We start from the raw sequence: 10,796 nt of genomic DNA, 5'->3' as shown, positions 1-10,796 counted from the left end.
AGGAGAATGGCATTAAACAACCGGTCAACCTGTATTAAAACAACTGGCCAACCCGTAAAAGAATAATCACACCAAACTTGAAAGATTGGACATATCCTGTAAACATTCCATTGGCCGTGGCGGGGACTGCGGGCATGCTATTATCATGTGTAAAACACACGTAGAAAAATACACCATTACATAGTCGCACTTGCAAAGACTTACGCAATCTTATGCAACTCCGACTTGCCTTGACTGACTGATTGATATGCCAGGTGGTTTGAGCATAGACTACCGTAGTCAACAAGTTTTCAGTCGTTGCGATGTTGCACAATACAGCTAAAACATGGCAAATTTACGCAAAATAAAGATGCTTGCCCTGGTTTCTTAATCTTTTTATCACATATACAAAAATAGCTTCCCATGGTATTGCATGCGATTGCGCAATTCCATGCCATCAGAATGACGTCTCAGTGAAACAAAAGATTTCTAAAAAGCAGAATACACAGTCACGAATGATAAAATGAAAACTGTATACGCAGACAACGTCCATCTTGATATTTTCCTCGTTGACTTCTTGGGTCCAAAAGATACCTAATAATACTGTGCTGTCAATTTATAGATAAACACGACAAATACGTTTTTGTGAATATCTCAACACACAATAGGAAATGTTAAAAAAGACCCACAGGTGCTAAATAGGTCACATGGTTCCTTGTATTGTCGTTGTGGCAAATCCAGGGATGTCCAGCATTACAACAAGCTCCTCGGAGGTGGTGGGGTGGTGGGAACGTCTAATACGCCGTACAAGAAATTGTTGGTCTGCATGATGTGGGCAACGTACGGAAGGATGCCTTCGTGTTATCCGAAATGATGAAGCCCTTGGTTGTACCGAGGATGTAGCCACGCCGTATGCAGGTAGCCAACATTCAGTAATTCCAGTGTATTTCTAAGTCTGTCTCCGGGAACAACAGACACATCGAAGGGAGACATTACCGTTCATGAAAAGGAACAGAAATGTGAGACGTTGTGTCAGACCGTGTCAGCTTTCTCTGCCCCGGGGTCATCGGGTTATCGGGGTCATCAGAGAAACAGCAGGGTTTGTCACGTTTTCAATTAACCGGCAAAATAGCAAGGTGTCAGGTTCACACGCTTCCTGTCAATCATCTAACTGTCATTTGGTTTGAGTTCATCTATCTTTTACCTGTCCCGTGTTCAGTGAAATAGGTGGGGTTTGTGATTTTAATGAAACGTAGACTTTTGGAGATTTACTAATTGGCAAACGCTCGGACAAATTGTGGCAACAGTTTGAAATAAACTTTCTTTCGGTCTCGTCGTGAAGACATTTTCCACTGCATTCAGTATGCAATACTTAAACAGTCTAACGTGGACAAATAGCTTCTTATAACGACCTCTCTATCTCTAATGGATAAGCGCTTATTCGAACTCAGGTAATTTTCCATCGAATATATATTTTGATTTGAAACCTTTGTAGCATATTGGCTTACCATGATTTGTAGACGATTTGTAAAATAATGTTTTGATTTGAAACCTTTGTAGCATATTGGCTTACCATGATTTGTAGACGATTTGTAAAATAATGTTTGACGTACATATCCTCTCTTTAATTAACAATGTACATATATTCTTATTGTCTACAGGGTAATTGGTGTTCCATAAGAGGGAATATCATGAAAGTTGGTGTAACCAGCTCTTCTTGCAATTATTTACCATTTTGTATTGTTGACACAGTAAAACGTTCACCTGTAAGGGATGTGTGTGGATGTCCAGTTGCTTCAGCCTCAGCCAATACTTAGGTACAAGAACACTGATACATCCATATCTATTTGGAATACCCCGAGTTTTGCCCTACTAGCTAGGTTACACGAATTTCTGTGTGCACTAAGGATCGGTGTTTTTACAAAAGCGGTTCTATATGTTAATATTTCAACAGGGCAATTGTCAGTGCTCTTTGCCTCAGATCTCAAAAGAATATAACATTATAAACTTGACATATGCATTATCGTGTTTAAGTAGGGCCTTAGGGAATAACGCAGTCTGAATGAGGGTTTTGATACCGAAAGCGGCTTTCTGTGCCTTTCAAGACAGTTGATTTAGCTAAAGAATAGCTGCCTGGCGAGGACAGGCCTGGATAAAGAGCGTCATTTGGAAACTTGATGTTCCTGAAAGTCCATTCCAATTTTTTGAAAACCACCACTTTAGTTTTCTTTAGTATTGAATCTTCCATTTCATGCAGAAGACGTTAAGCTTGTCCAGTGCACGCAACACAAAACACGCTTCTCTACGTCTACGGCGACAGTGGTGTCCTGTCTGAACATGCACCTGCATGATCATGAGTCGTGGGAAATTCCCTGACGAGGTGACGGCCCAAAACCCCCACGCCTCTACGGCGACAGTGGTGTCGTGTCTGAACATGCAGCTGCATGATCATGAGTCATGGGAAATTCCCTGACGAGATGACGGCCCAAAACCCACGCCTCCATACATGATCGTAAATGCGCGATTTTATTTTTACAAAAATGAATTTATGACGATTGTGAATTAAAGAAATGTGGGATTTTTTTATAATTGCAGATATAACGACAGTGAATGAAAGACATGCGGGATTTTTTTTTTTCGAATGCCAATATGACGACTGCGTATGAAAGAAATGCGGGATTTTTACGAATGTGATTATGACGATTGCGAATAAAAGAAATGGGGGATTGTTTACAAATGCAATTATGACGATTGCGATCGAAAAATGTGTGATTTCTTACAAATGCAAATCTGACGACTGTTAGTGAAAGAAATACGGGATTCTGTACGGATGCAATTACGACGACTTTGAATTAAAGAAGTGTGGGATTTGTTACAAATGATGACGATGGTGAATGATGAAGACATGTGGGAAAGAAATGCTACTAGTTATAGCAGCACCCCAATGAGTCCACACAGTATAGTCAGGACCGTAATTGAACTGAACATAAAATGGACATGCAAGAGAATGATTTGTTTTTCCGGTCATTATTTTGATCGCAGCTACCAGTAGTCTACCGGAATCTGGTACCGATGATGACTAGCGTGTATGTTGGTTGACAAAGACATTGAGAAATGATTGTTTCTAATAGAAAATTTACGGGTGAGCAGTGACGCTTGTACGAGGGAGTTTCAAACTCTGGCGGCATGACAAATCCCCGGTGAGCTTATCTAAAGGTGCCCTCTCACTGCACTTGCGTCACTGCGGGGTTTGTTCACTGCGTTACTGTTTTGCTATTTTCTCCGATATATTTCAGAATTTAGATATTGCGTAATACGTAAAAGTATGAAGACGACAATTTTACGCTATATTTTGAGATGTTGACAGCAGAACTTGCAACAGCTAGACAAAGATTAGCCTGGATGTCAGACGGCTTCCAACTTCTCGGCTCAAGGGCTAACATGTAGTCTCCACCAGACTGACTACGCTGGCTGTTATAGGGAGAATACTTTGCCTGGGAAGTTTTGCTACCAGAGGCTTTGGTCGGCCGCGTAATCCCAACCTGATTTAACCTAATAGCGTGTACTGATTCCCCTGGCCAATTTCCCGATTTTATTGCCGAATTTCACGATCCCTGGACCCACGTAGGAAGGTGTTGTCTACCCAGCATGCTCCGACTAAAGAAATTCTACAACAGACCCCCCAGTTATATTTTACAGATACGTTGATATGTTTATCTTTTTTTTAGCAGAAGTGTTTTTGATGCAGGTGCCTATAGAAGAGTCCATCCTCACACAGGGAGGGGCAATCGTTTAAATGCAATTCTGGACAGGGTGATTATGCGAAGTCCGTTCTTTGATGAGAGGAGCTGTAATTGAACGGGTCCAGTTTACATGAAGATAGCGCTACAATACTCCATTACCCTGCGAGAGAGTCATTTTGCTAAATTTAATTTTGGACTGGAGTGCTTAGGCAAAGTCCATTTTATTTTATTTTAGAGAAAGTGTTTCTAAACCAGTGCATTTCACATGTGGATGCTGGCCAATGGAAGAGTCCATTCTCGCACAGTTAATTTTTAGCCTGAATAAATCTCGCTTAATCTGATTAAATCTCGCTGTATAGCAGCCCGCCCAACATCCGCCGGCCCCCTAGAGGAGGGGACAGTTACAGCCCTGGACAGCGGAGTTTGCGTTGCACAGACTAAAGTTAATTTTTTAGCAGAAGGATTATTGAACTGGTCCACTACATTGTAGTTGTCGACACATGTCACAAGAAAAGTCCATTCTCTTTTTAAAGATTCAATCTACGAATTTGATGATAATGCATAAAGAACTTCTTTGGTAGGGCTCATGCATAGTCCATTTTTAACCGGAAGTGTTTTTAACGTCAATATTAATATTTATGTTAATTTATCCCGCATAAATTACTCACACGCAAACCTGTATATATATTTGCTGCAACAGCTAATATTTAACTCTAGTTCCACCTAAAATACAAGTGACGTATGCGGCGCGAAGGTTACTAAAGAGTAAAAATAAAATGCTGTCTCGACCACCCGATACTGTTGTCATTAGCGTTTCTTGTCGTTAAAAATGGGAAATCATTAGGCGATAGTATCGGGTATAGATTACGATCCAGTGTTCCAGATCGCTATCATTAGCGAAGCTTGTCGGTGCTAGACTAATGGTCACTAATGAAACGCTGTGACGCGCATTGCGTGATGGGAGGAGAGCTGACCAGCTGATCACTTCAAACAAAATGGCGGCCTGTTTTGTAGCGATTGCCTGCAGCTGGCGAGTATCCTGCCTGGCTTGGCGTCCATCCCTGGCATTATCCGGTCGGCAGTGGAACGGACTTCCCTGGAAAGAAGGCTCTTTAGTCTAAAGGTAAAGTATAAGGCGGTATTCAGAGCATGGCTAAAATATTCCTTTGTTCCATCGGGGCAGATATACGGTAAGGCATAATCACTGTTTATTGACAGTCCATATATAATTTGCATGCTTCAATATTCAGTTCAATTTAGTAGACTCCTTGATGCAGGCCATTCAAAGAAGAAGACCTTATCAAGTAACAAGTAAGTCTTAGATATTTCTTGTCTCTGTGAGCCAGATACCGAGATATTTTCCCATATTTTCCCGTATTTGCATATGACTAGTAGTGATTTACAGGGGGTTCCAGGAAAATATGGGCTGGCTAGATAGGGCAGGCTACCTTGGCAGGTCCTCACCTACTAAGTATCCTCCTTTTATACGGCTTATTCAGTTACATGATCCTCCCCATAGCAACTAACCAGCTTCCATATCACAAGTGAAGTCTGCTATTTTTGTGTACCAGCTGCCGGTTCAGCCCGCCTACAGTGGGACCCTATGCAACTCTCCTTGTAAAACTTGTAAATATTTCCCAAACAATGCACAAGTTACCTTCAAATCGTTTATTTTCATAATCACAGTGTTTTGCCTTGTGGTGGGATGTTGGTTCTGCACCAGCAAAGTGCACACAAATTGGTAATCAGCAAGATTTATTCTGCGATTCTCCAGCAAAGCCCTGCATTGTAACAAACATACAAAGGGAAACACTACTGTGATGATACAGGAACAAAATTTGATTTCTGTAATTAGAGAGTGGCTCTAACTGTGTGTTACACGTACACATTTCGTATCTGGACAAGGCAGCAAGCGATGGGCTAGTTTCAATGTCCACTGGGTACCCACTTAGTCATTACACCGGTAGCTGATGTTCCCTAGTTCTCTATGAATTTCTATGAAACAAAAACAAGAACAACAGTACAAGATGCTGACTGTGCACTCAAAATGTTCCTGTCTTGACACATGATAGGTCAGGGATAGATAGGGATTGCTGTGAAAAATGCTGCTATCTTGGTACCAAAAAGGATGCCTCGAATGATTGCTAGATCCTAATATCCTGTTTTTTCCATCATAGACTGCATAACAGTTTTCACCTCACCTCACCTACATTGTATTTTAATATCCCTTGATCTCTGGATGGGTTGTTGACTGTTCCATTGAAAATTCTATGGCATTGAAAATTTGTACAACGACCTGCGACGAATGTGACTGCGCCATTACCAAAATCAAGCGCCAGAGCAGTTGAAATCTGAGTACTAGTACCCTTTCTATTATGCTTGGCTAGGTGGGTACTTAGTACTAGTATCAGGGACTGGCACAAAATTCTTGCTGCACTGGGCAGGAAAAACTGACAGGAGTTATTGGTCTTATTCTGTCTTTTAGGGGAGATAGTTTGCTAAATTATTTATTAAACAGTCAGCCATGCCAAAGGAGAAAAAAGAAAGTACGATGAAACAAAATGAAATGTTGAATGTCACACCTTCGTTTTCTATCTGCATATTAGTTGTTGATGATGAAAATAACTTAATGTTTGACTTCCAACTTGTACAGATGGTAACTTGTAACACAGAGACCTCTACACATGTCTCGCTAGAGATCCAAAATATATGGTGTCTGCCTAAACACCACAAACAACCTCAAACGACCACAAACGACTCTAATATGCAGTGTATATGGGGCAACGACCTTGTGTACGCTCTGGAGACATTGTTTATACATTTATGAATTCAAGAATGCAGCATCCTATGTATTCACTAGTTATTTCAAGTTATTTCTTGGGAAAGGCACTTGACATCACTTCAGTCACTTACCAGTAGGTGGAAATGGGTACCTACAATGGCTACATGTAACTGTGGTTATGTACATCCCTCTCAGATTATGATATGAATCCGATTGAGTTAAATTCAGGTTCAAAGCAATGTAGCACAGTAGTGTGCCACACAAGTCTACTAGTACCAGTTTGAAAGTGTAACTTATTGTGCTACAAGTACACAATAACTGCTTCCATCTTTCTATTTTATATTTTTTTTAATGGTGTTGCTCAATGCAAGGCTGGTGTAGGCCACCTCTAGAAACTGAACTAAGGCCATGTTGATATATGGATTACATCCTATGGGATTCCCCAAAAATGATGCGAGCGTGCAACTAAACAGTTTGGCCAAAAAAACTTTATTATGAAATCTAAGTGCCCTGGAAGGTTAGACAAATGACCAGATATAGCATATTGAATGTAGAACAATAGAATTTTTTTTGTTATTTGACATCTTCTTTTACCGTGGAATTGATGTTGGCATTCTGTAACATTAGCATATACTTAGAATGTGTTTTTTTTTTTCAATTTACCTCATGTTTCCAGCTGCTTTGCACGGTTTACATCATGGTTGAAAACTTTTTTTTTGAAATGGTGGAAAATTTAGCCTCACTGAGTCAGGGTACCATCCGTTTTCTAGCGGGGCTTTTTTAGGGTAGCGAGTGTAAGGAGCCCCGGTAGAATAGGGATAGTACCCAGGCTAGGAAAAGTGACTTTTGTATGATACCACAATGTACTGAAGTTGATTGATTCTATGATTGCATGTGGTAAGAAGGAATATTGAAGCAGTGTCAGAACAGTAATAACCCCTGTAGGGCTGTGGACCTAAATATCTGTACCTGTACTAGTCTGTACTGTACCTGTAAAATCGTCTAGGTACTGGTCCGGACCTGTTCCTGTACCTACAACAAACTAAATCAATACTGTAGTGGGTTTTACATAAAGTGTAAATTGGCCACAGATAAGTCAATTCCAAATTAATGATGACATTTGTTATAAGCTTGCAATTGAAAATTAAGAAAACTTTGTTATGAAGCTCAAATACAATGTATGATAATATTCATAGAATCATACAATGATGACAGTTCATTATCATAACAGTCAGTTGGCTATTTTTATAATTTACATATCAGGGCTCGAAATACTTTTTTCTGCATACAAAGTACCTAACATTTAAAATTACCAGCACCAGACAAATTTTACCTGCACCAGTCTGAATTTAGGAAGTATGGATCATACTAAAAGTGTTCAGAAACCATTGCAATTTTTCTTTTATACTTAATTATTTATAGGTGGTTACAGTTAATGCAGCTAGTAACAATCCATACACAGCTACATTATAGGACATTTATGTGTAAAACCCACAGTACATGGACCAGTGCAGGTTAGGTGCAGGTAGACACTTGAAATACCTGCACAGCTCCAATTTTACCTGCACTAACCTGCATATGCAGGTGGTATTTCGAGCCCTGCATGTAGTTGATCAAACTTTTTAGGTACATGTTCAGATCCGAACCTGTACCTTATAAACCTGTGTACCTGTCCACAGCTCTATGTCCTGACATACATGTAGGCCAGGCTTCCAATCCTAGTTTACTTGAATATATATAGATACCTTGCATTGCAATGATGTGGGCAGCACCTCTTCTTGTTTGAGAGAGAAGGTCTCTTCAGTCAGCATAAAATGTTTTTGTATAGCTCTACTAGTGCACCTGTAGAAATTGATACTCACTGTAGCTGCCAGCTATACTGCATGGCCACCTGGGTCCCTCCAATGGTAAAATCCAAAATTGTGAGTAACATTAATCCAAAACATTGATGCTTCTAGTTTCCCATGGTCAATATTGACTGAAGGAAGCCTTACATATGCCAGGGCTCGAAATGCCTTTTTCCTGCATACCTGCACTGGTGCAGGTAGAATTGAGAATTACCTGCACCAGACATATTTTGCCTGCACCACTCTGAATTTAGGAAGTATGGATCATGCTAAAATTGTTCAGGAACTATTGCTATTTTCTTTTTTACTTTATGTATGTTAACAGTCAATGCAGCCTAATAACAAACAATATACACCTACATCATAGGACATTTATGTATAAAACCCACTACATGGACTAGTGCAGGTTACATGCAGGTTACATACCAGAAATACCTGCACAGCTCCAATTTTACCTGCACTAATCTACATATGCAGGTGGTATTTTGAGCCCTGTATATGCCTGCATATGCCAAGTGCAGATGAAACACTTAACAGCACCTTATAATTATAGACTTAAAATGTATTTGGTCAGGCAATGGCTGGAATTGTCTAAGATGTCTAACCAGTAATTTATTCATACTTACATAGCTGATGTCCCACAACAGATTGTTGGAGTGTTGTACTCCAGGGTGGGACCTGACATTGTTAAGTAATATTTGCATGGCTTGCTGGTCCGTATACCATCTCAGTACAGTACAGGTAAGACGTGTATGGCATGTTGGTCTGTATACCAACTAAGTATTGTATCGGTATGGTTTGTCTGTCTAGCTTCTTGGTCTGGATACCCGGTAAGTACTGTACAGGTAATGTATGCATGGTTCCTTGATTCCTGGACACTGAGGTAAAGTACCAAACAGGTAATGTATAGCCTTAAAAATATCTATGATAGATATTTTATTGGAGATCAGGCTGGGGTCTGGTATCTAGGCTAGGTAAGGTAAGGTACATGTAATGTATTGTACAGGTTCATCACTTAATTTAGCTATCTGAGAACAAGATAAATGCCCTTCACATCTCCATTGGTGACTGGATGTTACAACTGTTTAATCAGAAGTACATCACTTAGAACACTTCTTTTTTTTCTTTGTATTGAATTGTCCTGCCAGTTCATTCTACTGATGCTGAAGAATAGTGATGGATGTCACTCGAAACGTCCAGAAGTAAATATCTGTTTTTTTATCCAGTTCTAGAGATTGAGTTCTATTTTAATATTGTTTACCTGGATGTATAACCTTCATAAACGTATTTCTTTTTTTCAGTTCATCGATGTCTGGAAACATGAACTGGCAGAAGTAGGGAAGCAGATCACACAGCAGGAGATGAAGCTCATCATGCATCACTGCTGTCTGTCAGTATAGAGTGGTCAAACACCAGCTTCAGTTGTTTACCATGTCCTTGGTCTGATTGAAGACTACTGGTCATATACTAGTAGACAAATATGAAATTGTCAAGTAGATTGGTTAGAAATAGGTGTCCTAATGAATTGTAGAATAGGACTGTGTTGTTTTATTTTGTTCTCTTTGATGCCAAGTCATCTGAGTTGCACATATGTAGGACAAGGTCTCTATAAAACTGTAGCCTGTGTATCATCCTCCGTAGTGACTGCTGGCTCAGCACTTTTGCTTGCTAACCACCGTGATTAGCAAGGGAAAGTACTGAGCCAGCAGTCACTACTGAGGATGATACTCAGGCTAATGAAACTGTATAAAGCATATACTAAGTGAATGTACAATGAATCTTGTATTTAGCACAATAATTTGTATCCTGCTGATACTAAGTGTAATGTGAGTTTGCTTTTCCAATTGGAGTACTGTATATACCTCTATTTGTGATAGTTTGATATGCCATTTAGAAAAAAAACTAAACTACACCTGTTAACTCTATTGTTTCGAATGCCTTTTGTGTGCAGTGTGTCATATTCATTGGTTCATATTTCGATGCCTGAGAAATGTGCATCCTTGAATCCGTACATCTGCAATCACTGTATATATGTAAACGCTTGTGACTGTATCTGAAAGCAGCAAGATCTACATTTGTGTATATAGCAAGATCTACATTTGTGTATATAGCAAGATCTACATTAATTTTGTGTATATAGCAAGATCTACATTTGTGTATATAGCTACAGTGCATATACTGCCCAATATTGTCCTGAGGAAGGTGACAGATGGTTACTGAAACGTTGGTGTGAAATAAAGAAAGAGTTGTGAGAAAAAGAGCCTCTTTATTCATTCATTTTGATATAATAGACTCTGGACGGATATTGATGGATTGGCCTATTGTCATCATTGATTGACTTTATCTGTATAATATGTGTTAAAATTGTATACATGTGTGTGGAACATGGGTAGATACCAAATTACCTGACCTAATTCTGAAATTTAAACAAAACTGAACAAAGTA

General features: G+C 39.6%; 1 long non-coding RNA gene across 1 annotated transcript; it reads left to right on the top strand.

Annotated features, from left to right (window-relative positions):
• The first annotated feature begins 4,517 nt into the window (after positions 1-4,517).
• Positions 4,518-10,609, top strand: LOC118414599. The gene is made up of 2 exons (XR_004831003.1): positions 4,518-4,845; positions 9,653-10,609. It is a non-coding gene; the product is annotated as an uncharacterized LOC118414599 (long non-coding RNA).
• Positions 10,610-10,796: the final 187 nt, after the last annotated feature.

This window comes from Branchiostoma floridae, chromosome 4, assembly GCF_000003815.2.
Source record: "Branchiostoma floridae strain S238N-H82 chromosome 4, Bfl_VNyyK, whole genome shotgun sequence".
NCBI classification, from domain to species: Eukaryota; Metazoa; Chordata; class Leptocardii; order Amphioxiformes; family Branchiostomatidae; genus Branchiostoma; species Branchiostoma floridae.
Note: the sequence above shows the minus strand (reverse complement) of the source record. Positions and strands in the feature narration are given on the sequence as shown.